Source organism: Stegodyphus dumicola, chromosome 2 (assembly GCF_044657685.1).
Source record: "Stegodyphus dumicola isolate Sdum_Otavi_A_Nest chromosome 2, ASM4465768v1".
In the NCBI taxonomy this organism is placed as follows: domain Eukaryota; kingdom Metazoa; phylum Arthropoda; class Arachnida; order Araneae; family Eresidae; genus Stegodyphus; species Stegodyphus dumicola.
In genome coordinates this window covers 180,603,782-180,616,686 of record NC_140769.1, presented here as the reverse complement: position 1 = coordinate 180,616,686, position 12,905 = coordinate 180,603,782, and the positions used below count along the sequence as shown (strand labels likewise).

Genomic DNA, 12,905 nt, shown 5'->3' with positions numbered 1-12,905 from the left:
GTTTATTAGGTTTAGTTCTTATTTTAATGTAATATAGTAGTTACTTCTACTTCTTTTTCTTACTGCCACTGTTTGCGTTGAGAACGGACTGTTTCAACCTATTTAAGATGCAAAAACGGAAGGTGATGTTACGTCATCTGGAAAGCCGATTCGTGCCGATAGCTGATTGGTTGCCGTGAGATGACGTCATGCCTACTTCTGGTATAAGTATCTCGCGTCGCTCTGGCTCAGCCCTTCTAGTTCCTGGGCCAGTTACTTGGGAGTGCGGTTTCCAGCCCCTTTTGAAGGATGCATGCAGTCCGATGAATAAGTTCCTTGGTTCCTGTCCACAAGATGACTGTTCCTGAATAAGTTCCTTGGTTCCAGAGGCTACAGTGTGAGTGACTGCCGTGGGCGGCATCCATGTTCTTCATGAAGGTGGCATTTAAAGTAAGTTAGCAGCGATTCCTCGTGTTCAACTAATGTAAGCGGAGTTAGGCTGGATTTAAGTGTTTTCAAGAACTTAAATTTCAGGTGCTTTCTTGACCATTGATCATGGACTTATTGAATGTGTAGCCAATTTCATTTGAGACCGCATAATTACTGTTTAGGACATTTTGTTTGTATTGAATGCCAGTATTTTTGGAGACCAGGTAAAAAATATTATTTGATGAATGATGGTTATATTATATTTTTTCTAAGACTCTGATATTGTTTAAATTTATTTTTTGTGTTTTTATCCTTTTTATATTGTTAATAAATTGGTTAAGTTTGAAACCTCTTTATTGTCTTCGTTGTCTGCACAACATAGTATCTCAGGGAGCTTTTATTGCTACTACTGCTAAATGTTTAATTTTATAAACTTTAAACTTTGCTTTAGCATCACTATCAACAAAACAGGCGCTGCTACAGGTATTGTGCGACTTCCACATCGTTGGAAACGGGTTGTACACAATGCTGGCGACTATATTGAAGGACTGTAAAACATGGTGACATGAATCACTTTTATATTCCTTGTAAATAAATAGTTGCCACTATTAAAGTTCCAACCCTCGTATATTAATGACATAATTATATATAACATATTTAATTAAATTTAAGTGATAACTTTTACAAGGAAGACATTCCCAGCATTAAATAAAGTAATAATAAAATATTCTGTGCACTATAATATATTATATTATGTAATGCTCAATAAAGTATTTGAATATTTTTTAGAATGCATGTTTTTTCATACGTATGAAAGTGGGGGGGGGGATTTGAGATACAAAAGATGATATAAAAATCTAAATGTAGTGTAAAAATATCCTAAAGAAGTTTTTATTAATATTATTATCATTACTAGTATTATTATATAGTATTATATGTATTTGAATTGCTAGTTACAAGAATTTAAGTTGTTATCATACCTTCAATGTGAATGTATGAGTTTTCTACAATACAGTCAAAAGTCGTTAATTCGGACACCCATAATTCGGAATGATCTATAATCCGGACCTCAAAACTAAAAACTTTCTGCGCATGCGCCACGTTGACACATGCGCATAGGCGTTTATGCGTGTGCGTAAGACCTTTAACCCCTTAACTGCTGCGGGCGTATATATACGCCTTGCTCAGCCGATAACTGCCCCAGGCGTATATATACGTCCTTCCAAACTGCTATCATTTGCTTTGCGCTGCTACACCTAAAATTATTCGCAAAGTTAACGCATCGGCTGAGCAAGGCGTATATATACGCCCGCGGCAGTTAAGGGGTTAACGACTGCACATATGAGTGTGCGCAAGTGCAGAATACGTTTTCGCGTGCGCATTTTATGTATAATGGATGTATAAGCTAAAATTATCTAATTATCTATTTCAGTTAATGTTGATGATTGCGTTGTTCCTTAATTTTCGAATTGGATCCGGCTTATTATTTTTTGCAGACTGTAAGAGCAATTTTATAAAAGTAAGCTTAAACTTTCGATTATATCAAATAGAATTTCCGATATATATTTGTTAATATGTAAAGGATCTAAAGCGAAAGTATGTTTTGAAATCCGAAATCTGTTTATCAATTTCACGCTGCTCAGCGGGCGCGTAATGAATTGGAAGTTGATCTGTCAGCTTTATCCTTATCTTCAGCGGAGATGTTTTTATTTTATTTGGCTTATAATTCCTTACCAAATGTAGTATTTCATCTCAATATGCTCTGTCTTTGATATGATTTAAAACAAGTTTCTCGTCATTATAATTCGCTTCCGATAGCGAAGAAAGTAACAGAGGTTATTGAAAACGAAAAAATTTCGATTGACAAATTAGTCGGTGTTCTCGACACAGCAATTATAGGCCTTGAACAGCGGAACTTTGTAACTGAACAAGAAATTATGTCTGTTTAATAGAATTAAAGAGAAAGTATTATCACATGAAACGAAGCAAAACTTAAACAACTTACATTGAAAGAAATGTTTAATAAAGTAAATAAATAAATATTAAGCTTTTTCTTTTTGCAAATTTTGATACCCTTTAGATCATAATTGTTCTTTATTTCATAAATTACGGTTTCATATTTTTAATTTTAGAATTTCTGCATGCCATCTTACGAGATTTAAACTGATGATCTATAATCCGGAAAAATTGATAATCTGGAATCGCCGAAGTCCCGGCGAGTCCGGATTAACGACTTTTGACTGTACTTTTAATTATTTTTTTATGATGAGATTTAGGTATATTTTTGTTCTAAAATCATTACTTAATTTTTGAACTTGTATATAGTAATTACATACAAATTTCAGTGTGAGTATAAAAAAAGTATTTTCATAACATTTTATTTTAGTTTATATCAGGGTTGACCAAACTTCATGTCAGTAAGAGCCACACATTTGAATTCAGGAATGTTCAAAAGCCGTATCTAGATTTTCTAAAAGCCACAAGTTCATATTTACATCATTATTGAATTAGTGGAGGAGTTTTAGATAGAAAGAAATCCCTGATAACTTTGTAAAAAGAGTCTAAATTAATAACTTACTTCTTTTTGGACACTGAATAGTTTTAATTTCCATATTTCATACATATATTTTATATGCATGAACTGCACAAATTGCCTGCGAGAGCCATATCAGGCTCGCGAGCCGCACTTTGGCCACCCCTGGTTTATATCTAGTATATTTGATTGCATTTGTTAATTAATGTATATGGGCTTTTGGAAAAGTTTCGGACCTAACAAAAAAAAAAGATATTTTTTCTCCAAAATTACATTTATTTTATGACATAGTCTCCTTGTAAGTGTATACATTTCTTCCAGCAATGCTCCCATTCTTTTTAACCCACACAAATAATATGTGGAATCTTTCTCTGTAACGTCTCTTCTTTTGAAGAATCTTTGTCCTTTAAGTGCTTCTTTTAGCTTAGGGAACTGAAAAAGTGATTTTGTGCTATGTCTCGTGAATAGGTTATTTGATCGAGCAGTTCAAATCGTAATTCTTGGATTTTTGCTATTTTTGTAACCGCTGAGGTGTCAGATGGAGCATTGTCTTGGTGAAACAAAATTTTCTTTCAAATGTGGCTGTTTTTCTGCAATTTCTGCCTTCAGCTTATCAAGTAACATTGCATAGTATGCATCAGTCATGGTTTTCCCTTTTCAAGATTATTTATTAAGACAATCCCATGTCTCTCCCAGAAAATTATTACCATCACTTTCCCAACAGAAGGAACAGTTTTTGCCATTTTTGGAGTCAATTCTCCCTTTGCAGTCCACTGTTTTGACTGTATTTTTGTTTTTGGGCTGTAATGATGAATCCAGGTTTCGTGTACAGCGATTCATAGTTGAAAAAACTCTTATTTATTGTGCCAACAGAACGGTGCATATGTTCATTCAGATAGGTTTTCGGTCCAAAGCGTCCAAACAAAGATAACATCCAATGTGCAGCCAGCTCGCATATATCTAAATCTTAGTTCTGTATGTGGCAAGCACGTTCTTTGGACAGATTAATAATAGCTTCTGCTATCTCTCTAAACTTGAATCGATGGTCATCCAGTACCATTTGATAAATTTTAACGATGTTTTTGTCAGTGTCCGCCGATAATATCGCGGGCGAAAACAGCACAAGGTGAAAACTACATGTTGCAAGCGCAAGGTGAAAACTACAAACTAATGTTGTGCTACAAAACATTGCAGTCCTAAAACATTGTCGTTGGAAATATTGCGGTAAAAAATAAAGTATCTACAAATCACCGCATGACGATAACATCGCAGACATGCTTTTTTCAAGTTTTAATAATTGTAAATGGATATTCAAATAATGATTTGTGAGTGCAAGATGTAAAGAAAGATAATTTTTACTTTCACATTTTTTTATTAACTAATAAATTATTGCTGAAAAAGTAAGAAGGAAATTTAAGCATAGAAAATTAAACGCAACTTATAGATTATACTTTTCATGAAAAATTACCAGTAAAAACTTTATAAAAAATGATTTATTAATGGCCTTTGTTAGTTAACTATGTCGGTTTAAAATTATATTAAGTGCTATAAGTGGCATTAATTTTCAATGCTTATGTTTCCTTCTTATTTTCTCAGCAAAAATTTATTAGTTAAAAAAAATATGGAAGTAAAAATTATCCTTCTTTCCATCTTGCGCTCACAAATCATTATGGGAATACCCATTTACAGTTATTAAAGCATGTCTGCAATGTTATCGTCATGTGATGATTTGTAGATACTTTATTTTTTACCACGATATTTTCGACAACGATGTTTTTAAACTGCAAAGTTTTTTAAAAGCTTTATTTTCGACCACGATGTTTTAGGACTGCGATGTTTTTTCCCACGACGTTTTCATACGCGATGTTTTCGTCTGTAACCGTTTTTGTCAGTGGTTGCAGTTTTTGGCCATTTTAAATATTCATCATTATCCAAGCTAGTATGGCCACGTTTAAATTCAGCTGCCCGAAATTTCACAGTAGTAAATGATGACACAGAGTCCCCATACACTGTGTCCAACTCCTCTTTAATCCAAGTAGGCATATTACCTTTCAAAAACAGGTATCTAATGAATCTAATGACAGCACTATATTCGATTTTTTTTTTTTTTTTCAAAAACAGTCACGTTAACTCAAAGTATTTGTCAAACAAAATGTCCGCGTTCAAAATAACTGGACTTTGATTTAAAGGGCAAAGATTTTCATTTCAGAGGTACTCGAGAACTACCAATAAACTTTTTTTCCCTTTTTGAACAGCACAGTTAACTTTTAGAACTACTTTTAGAGGTCAGATGTCATGAGTTTACAACATAATTTATTTCTTATTCAACACTGTAAATACACACAGATTGATGACCTTGACCATTATGCTGAATTGCTGATTATTTCAAATACACTTTTTCCTCTCTAAAGTGAGTTGCAGTCATTATGTCACATTTTATTTTACTGAGTGTTAGAACTTTTGAACTTGCAGATACGTTTCCATTGGAGTTTCATGAGGCAGGTGAAATTCCTAATCCTACTGACTAAATCTGGAACATCTTGATGATTGGGTGATAGCTGCAATGTATTAGAGATTGTAACAATTTAGCTAAGGCCTTGGATACAAAGATGACTTATGTGGCTGAACATAGACATATGTGGCTGAACATAAGACATAATTTATTGCTGGACGATTAATTCTTAAGACACATATTTTTCACACATTGTTATTGCTGATATACGTCCCACGATTTTGTATAGACAATAGACAATGGATGATACAGAGAAATGAGTGACATATGTTAGCAGCAGCGAGGCAAAGCAGAAAGTGAGTATACATTCAGAAGTATGGGAGAGTCAAGAAGTATATTGATCTGTGGTTGGATAAGAGCATTGCAGGATTACATTTTAAAAAAATGATACAGATTAATTTTGAAAATACTTAATCCAGAAAAAGTTATAAGCAATTGCTACTTTTATAACAGAAAGAGAAGATATGCAAATTAAAATGAAGAGTGGTAGGGCTATTGCTAATTTGTTATAATTTTGATTTACATATGCATAATAAATTAGCAAAAATAAATCCTACTGTGGACAGTTTTTAAAAATTTACTAGCGGGCAAGCCCGCTATATAATGCTCGTGTGTAAAAGAGTTCCTGTGTTAAATTTCCCCGGTATACGAAAGTTGGACCGAAATACCAGTGTTCACCGGTTTTACCCGGGCTGCGCCCGCTTAATTCACGTATATATAGAGAAGATACTGCATACACGTTACACATGCGTAAAATCATGAAACATACATGGAGGCAGCCCGTTCGCCGAGATACGAAAATTGGATCGAACTACCAGTGATCAGCAGATTTGCGCGGGCTTCGCCCGCTCTATTCTCGTATGCATCCAGAAGATACTGCATACACGATACACGTGCGTGAAATCACGAAAATACCCATACAGACAGCTCTTTAACAGCTATTCGAAAGTTGGACCGAACTACCAGTGTTCCGAACTCCAGTTGGACCGAACTACCAGTTTTGAGTGGGCTGCGCCCGCTTTATTCACATATGTGTCCAGAAGATACTGCGTCCATGATACACATGCGTTAAATCACGAAAGTACGCATACAGCCAGCCCGCTCGCTGGAATTCGAAGGATGAACTAACTACCAGTGTTCAGCGCTGACTGCGCCCGCTTTATTCGCATATAAGTCCAGAAAATAGTGCATACACGATAAACATACCTAAAATCACGAAAATACCCTTTCAGCCAGCCAGATCGCCTTTATTCGAAAGCTGGACCGAACTACCAGTGTTCAGCGGTTTGCGCGGGCTGCGCCCGCTTTATTTACGTAAGCATTCACAATATACTGCATACACATTACACATACTCAAAATTACGAAAACACTTATGGAGCCAACCCGTTTGCCGGGATTCGAAATTTGGACTGAACTACCAGTGTTCAGCGATTTTACTGCTCAGGCTTTTTGCCAAGTGTAACCGCAAAACTTTTCGGGTTTAATATTCAAACAGTAGATTCGTTATTAAAACTCCTTTTGATAAACTTCAACATAATCACACACAAAAGTGCATCAATATATATATTAATGTAATTAATCAACAATAATTATTTATATTAAGAAAACTTTCCATATACCATGTTCAAGCAACAATAATTTAATTTAAAATTCTGAACGAAAAAGTAATTAGTCGGAATTTAAATAAATAGTTTATTTATATTTATATTTATTTTTTTGCAATTAAAATTTCTTAATTAAAATTATATTTAATATTAGCTTTATGCGAACAGAAACATTTCTTACCAAAAATACGACAGTATATATATTAATGAATTTATATATAATAACAAAAGCAGTGAATGATTACGTAGCTCAGTAACACAAATGAGGACGCTGATTTAAGCTATTAGAAATATTAATTTGTATTATTCAAAGTTGCTTTTCTTATTCAGATCCAAAAATCACGAATTGTTCGAAAGATGCGCAAAAAATAGTATCTCAACAACTAACAGTCCGATCGGCTCGAAATTTACAATCTTATAATTGCCAGATTTTGAAAAGAGGTTTGGTCTTTGTTCCAGAGAGATTGGCAAATTAGAAGATTAATTAGCATAATGAATAAAAATCCTCCACTGCGTTAATTTCATCCATGGCGAATGGCCTTGACGATTCCAACAGTCCTGCAGGAACCATCTCCCCCCCCGACACCCGTCGCTTTCCGAGTGGAAGGCCCTCAACCAAGAGTTAGGAAGGGGAGATAAAGGTAGTAGCGCTTTTTTAATGAACCTTCTAATTAGGCTCCTAATTAGCAAAACAGTTTACAATTAACGCTAACCTTTATTTGAGCATCCGGGAAGTGCAAAATTCAAAATTTGAACGAAATCCGTTAATTCTTTGAAAAGTTACGTATTTTTGTGCACTTTTCCGGCTCAATTTCGGTAATTAAGAAAAATTCAGTGAAATTTTAATGAATAAAAAAGCGCCACTACGCTAATTTCAACCCCGGCGAATGGCCTTGACGATTCCAACAGTCGAGTGGATACCATCTCTCCCCCCCGACACCCGTCGCTTTCCGAGTGGAAGGCCGTCAACCAAGAGTTAGGAAGGGGAGATAGAGGTAGTAGCGCTTTTTTAATGAGCCTGCTAATTAGGCTCCTAATTAGCAAAACAGATTACAATCAACGCTAACGTTCATTTGAGCATCCGAGAAGTGCAATATTCAAAATTTGAAAAAAATCGGTCGGTAAGATCCGGAGATACGTATTTTTTGTGCATTTTTCCGACTCATTTAGTTTAATTAAGGAAAATTCGTAATTTGGGAACCAATCATCCAATTTTCTTGAAATTTCGAAACTTTTAATTTGCGGATCTTCAAATGACGGATGCCGTTTGCCCCAAGTCGATCCGCCAATTAGACGCTTAATTAGCGGCATGCCTAAAAATGCTCCAGTACCTTAATTTCGCCCCTTGCCGCGGAGAAATATCCCTTTCATAGCGGAAAACCCAACAAAAAAAGCGAAAGAAATGCTAAAAACGTAGGGAAAAATGAGTTTTTAATTAATATCTCGGCTAATTAAAGTCGCACGAAGATACCAATGGTCAATATGGCGAGATACGGGAATTCTGAATCCAACGGTACCTCCCACTAAGCTCTCCAGAAAGCCGTTCTTGAGAAGATGAGGTTACAAACAAACAGACGCGGACAGATTTTAATATATAGTAGACTAGCGGGCCAACCCGCCAGCTGAGCGGGCTGAAGCCCGCTATATATTGCTCGTGTGTAAAAGAGTTCCCGTGTTAAATTTCGCCGGTCAAATTCGAAAGTTTGACCGAAATACCAGTGTTCACCGATTTCACCCGGGCTGCGCCCGCTTAATTCACGTATGTATCGAGAAGATACTGCATACACGTTACACATGCGTAAAATCACGAAAACAACTTGCACCCAGCCCGCTTGCCGAAAGTTGGAACGAACTACCAGTGTCTAGCCCCGTTGGCCTTTATTCGAAAGTTCCAGTGTTCAGCGATTACACTACCAGTGTTCAGCGATTTTACCCGGGCTGCGCCCGCTTTATTCGCGTATGCATCCAAAAGATACTGCATACACGTTACACATGCGGAAAATCATGAAACATACATGGAGGCAGCCCGTTCGCCGAGATTCGAAAGTTGGATCGAACTACCAGTGATCAGCAGATTTGCGCGGGCTTCGCCCGCTCTATTCTCGTATGCATCCAGAAGATACTGCATACACGATACACGTGCGTGAAATCACGAAAATACCCATACAGACAGCTCTTTAACGGCTATTCGAAAGTTGGACCGAACTACCAGTGTTCAGCGGTTTTGAGCGGGCTGCGCCCGCTTTATTCACATATGTGTCCAGAAGGTACTGCGTACACGATACACATGCGTTAAATCGCGAAAGTACGCATGCAGCCAGCCCGCTCGCTGGAATTCGAAGGATGAACCTAACTACCAGTGTTCAGCGCGGACTGCGCCCGCTTTATTCGCATATAAGTCCAGAAAATACTGCATATACGATAAACATACCTAAAATCACGAAAATACCCATGCAGCCAGCCAGATCGCCTTTATTCGAAAGCTGGACCGAACTACCAGTGTTCAGCGGTTTGCGCGGGCTGCGCCCGCTTTATTTACGTATGCATTCACAATATACTGCATACACGTTACACATACTCAAAATTACGAAAACACTTATGGAGCCAACCCGTTTGCCGGGATTCGAAATTTGGACTGAACTACCAGTGTTCAGCGATTTTACTGCTCAGGCTTTTTGCCAAGTGTAACCGCAAAACTTTTCGGGTTTAATATTCAAACAGTACATTCGTTATTAAAACTCCTTTTGATAAACTTCAAGATAATCACACACAAAAGTGCATCAATATATATATTAATGTAATTAATCAACAATAATTATTTATATTAAGAAAACTTTCCATATACCATGTTCAAGCAACAATAATTTAATTTAAAATTCTGAACGAAAAAATAATTGGTCGGAATTTAAATAAATAGTTTATTTATGTTTATATTTATTTTTTTGCAATTAAAATTTCTTAATTAAAATTATATGTAATATTAGCTTTATGCGAACAGAAATATTTGTTACCAAAAATACGACAGTATATATAATAATGAACTTATATATAATAACAAAAGCAGTGAATGATTACGTAGCTCAGTAACACAAATGAGCACGCTGATTTAAGCTATTAGAAATATTAATTTGTATTATTCAAATTTGCTTTTCTTATTCAGATCCAAAAAATCACGAATTGTTCGAAAAATGCACAAAATTAACGTATCTCGGCAACTAACAGGCCGATCGGCTCGAAATTTAGAATCTTATAATTGCCAGATTTTGAAAAGAGGTTTGGTCTTTGTTCCAAACAGATTGGCAAATTAGAAGATTAATTAGCATAATGAATAAAAATCCTCCACTGCGTTAATTTCATCCATGCCGAATGGCCTTGACGATTCCAAAAGTACTGTGGACACCCATCTTCCCCTCCCGGACACCTGTCGCTTTCGAATCAAAGGCCGTCAACCAAGAGTTTGGAAGGGGAAATGAAGGTAGTAGCGCTTTTTTAGTGAACCTTCTAATTAAGCTCCTAATTAGCAAAACAGTTTACAATGAACGCTAACCTCTATTTGATCATCCGGGAAGTGCAAAATTTGAACGATATCGGTTAATTCTTTCAAAAGTTACGTATTTTTGTGCATTTTTCCGGCTCAATTTCTGTAATTAAGAAAAATTTAGAAAAATTTTGTATCTCGGGAACCAATCATGCGATCGGCTCCAAATTTAGAAATTTACAACAGATAGATGGTCAAATGAAGGATGCTCTTTGTTCTAGATGGATTGGCAAATTAAATGATTAATTAGCATAATGAATAAAAAAGCGCCACTACGCTAATTTCACCCCTCGCGAATGGCCTTGACGATTTCAACAGTCGAGCGAATACCATCTCCCCCCTCCGACACCCGTCGCTTTCCGAGTCAAAGGCCTCAAGGAAGAGTTAGGAAGGGGAGATAAGAGTAGTAGCGCTTTTTTAATGAACCTGCTAATTAGGCTCCTAATTAGCAAAACAGTTTACAATCAACGCTAACGTTCATTTGAGCATCCGGGAAGTGCAAAATTCAAAATTTGAAAAAAATCCGTCGGTTAGATCCGGAGATACGTATTTTTGGTGCATTTTTCCGACTGATTTAGTTTAATTAAGGAAAATTCGTAATTTGGGAACCAATCATCCAATTTTCTTGAAATTTTCAAATTTTTAATTCGCGGATCTTCAAACGACGTATGCCGTTTATCCCAAGTCGATCGGCCAATTAGAAGCTTAATTAGCGACATGACCGAAAATGCTCCAGTACCTTAATTTCGCCCCTTCCCGCGGAAAAATGTCCCTTTAATAGGGAAAAACCCAACAAAGAAAGCGAAAGAAATACCAAAAACGTAGGGGAAAATGAGTTTTTAATTAATATCTCGGCTAATTAAAGTCGCACGAAGATGCCAATGGTCAATATGGCGAGATACGGGAATTCTGAATCCAACGGTACCTTCCGCTAAGCTTCCGCACAGATTTTAATAGTATAGACTAGCGGGCAAGCCCGCCAGCTGAGCGGGCTGAAGCCCGCTTTTTATTGTTCTTTTTTGAAAGAGTTCGCATATTAAAATTCGCAGTTTTCGAAAGTTGAACCGATCTACCAGTGTCCAGCGATTTTAACTGGTTTATATTCCAGTATGCATCCATAAGGTACTGCACACACCTTACACATGCGGAAAATCACGAAGACACCCATTCAGCCACCCCGTTCCCCGGGATTCGAAAGTTGACCGAACTACCAACGTTCATCGGATTTGCGCGGGCTTCGCCCGCTTTATTAACGCATGCATCCAGAACATACCGTATGCACGATACACATGCGTATAATCACGCAAACACCCGTGGAGTCGGCCCGTACCCCGGGAATCGAAAGTTGGGACGAACTACCCGTGTTAAGCGGTTTCGCGCGGGCTGAGCCCGCTTTATTCACTTATGCATCTAGAAAATACTGCATGCACGTAACACATGCGGAAAATCACAAAAACACCCATGCCGCTTTCGTTGGCCCTTTATTCGAAAGTTGGACCATTGTTCGTTTCTAAAAGAGTTCCCATATTAAATTTCGCCGACAATCGAAAGTTGGACAGGACTACCAGTGTTCAGAGGTTTTGCGCGGGCTGCGCCCGCTTTATTCACGTATGCAGCCACAAGATACTGTATACACGATATACATATGTAAAAACACGAAAAGACCCATGCTGCTAGACATGGGGCACTTATAAACGATTTTGAATAATGCAAATTGATACTAATTCACACATTCAAACCGCACTGAGAAGTAAATTAAAGTCAGCACAATACTAATTAACAAAGTTAATAATAACATGCGGAAAATCACGAAAACACCCATGCACCCAGCCGGCTGGCCGGGATTCGAAAGTTGGACCGAACTACCAATGTTCAGCGGTTTTGCGCGGGCTGCGCCCGCTTTATTAAAGTATGCATCCTGAGAATATACTGCATATACGACACACATGCGTAAAATCACGAAAGTACCCATGCAGCCAGCCCGTTCGCCGTTATTCAAAAACTGGACTGAACTACCAGTGTTCAGTGGTTTTGTGCGGGCTGCGCCCGCTTTATTTACGTATGCATTTAGAAGATACTGCATACACGATACACATGTGGAAAATCACGAAAACATCCATGCAGCCAGCCCATTTGCCGGGATTTGAAATTTGGACCGAACTACCAGTGTTCAGCGACTTTACCGCTCAGCCGATAATGGGCGGTTGTACCAAATATAATCTCGAGCATCCAAAAGATACTGCATACACGTTACACATGCGGAAATTCATGAAAACATACATGGAGGCAGCCTGTTCGCCGGGATTCGA

General features: G+C 37.3%; 1 protein-coding gene across 3 annotated transcripts in view; it reads left to right on the top strand.

The window, feature by feature from the left end:
* The window catches only part of Syx18 (syntaxin 18), a 56,420-nt gene that overhangs the window by 4,155 nt on the left and 39,360 nt on the right, over nucleotides 1-12,905 (top strand). The window lies entirely within an intron of this gene.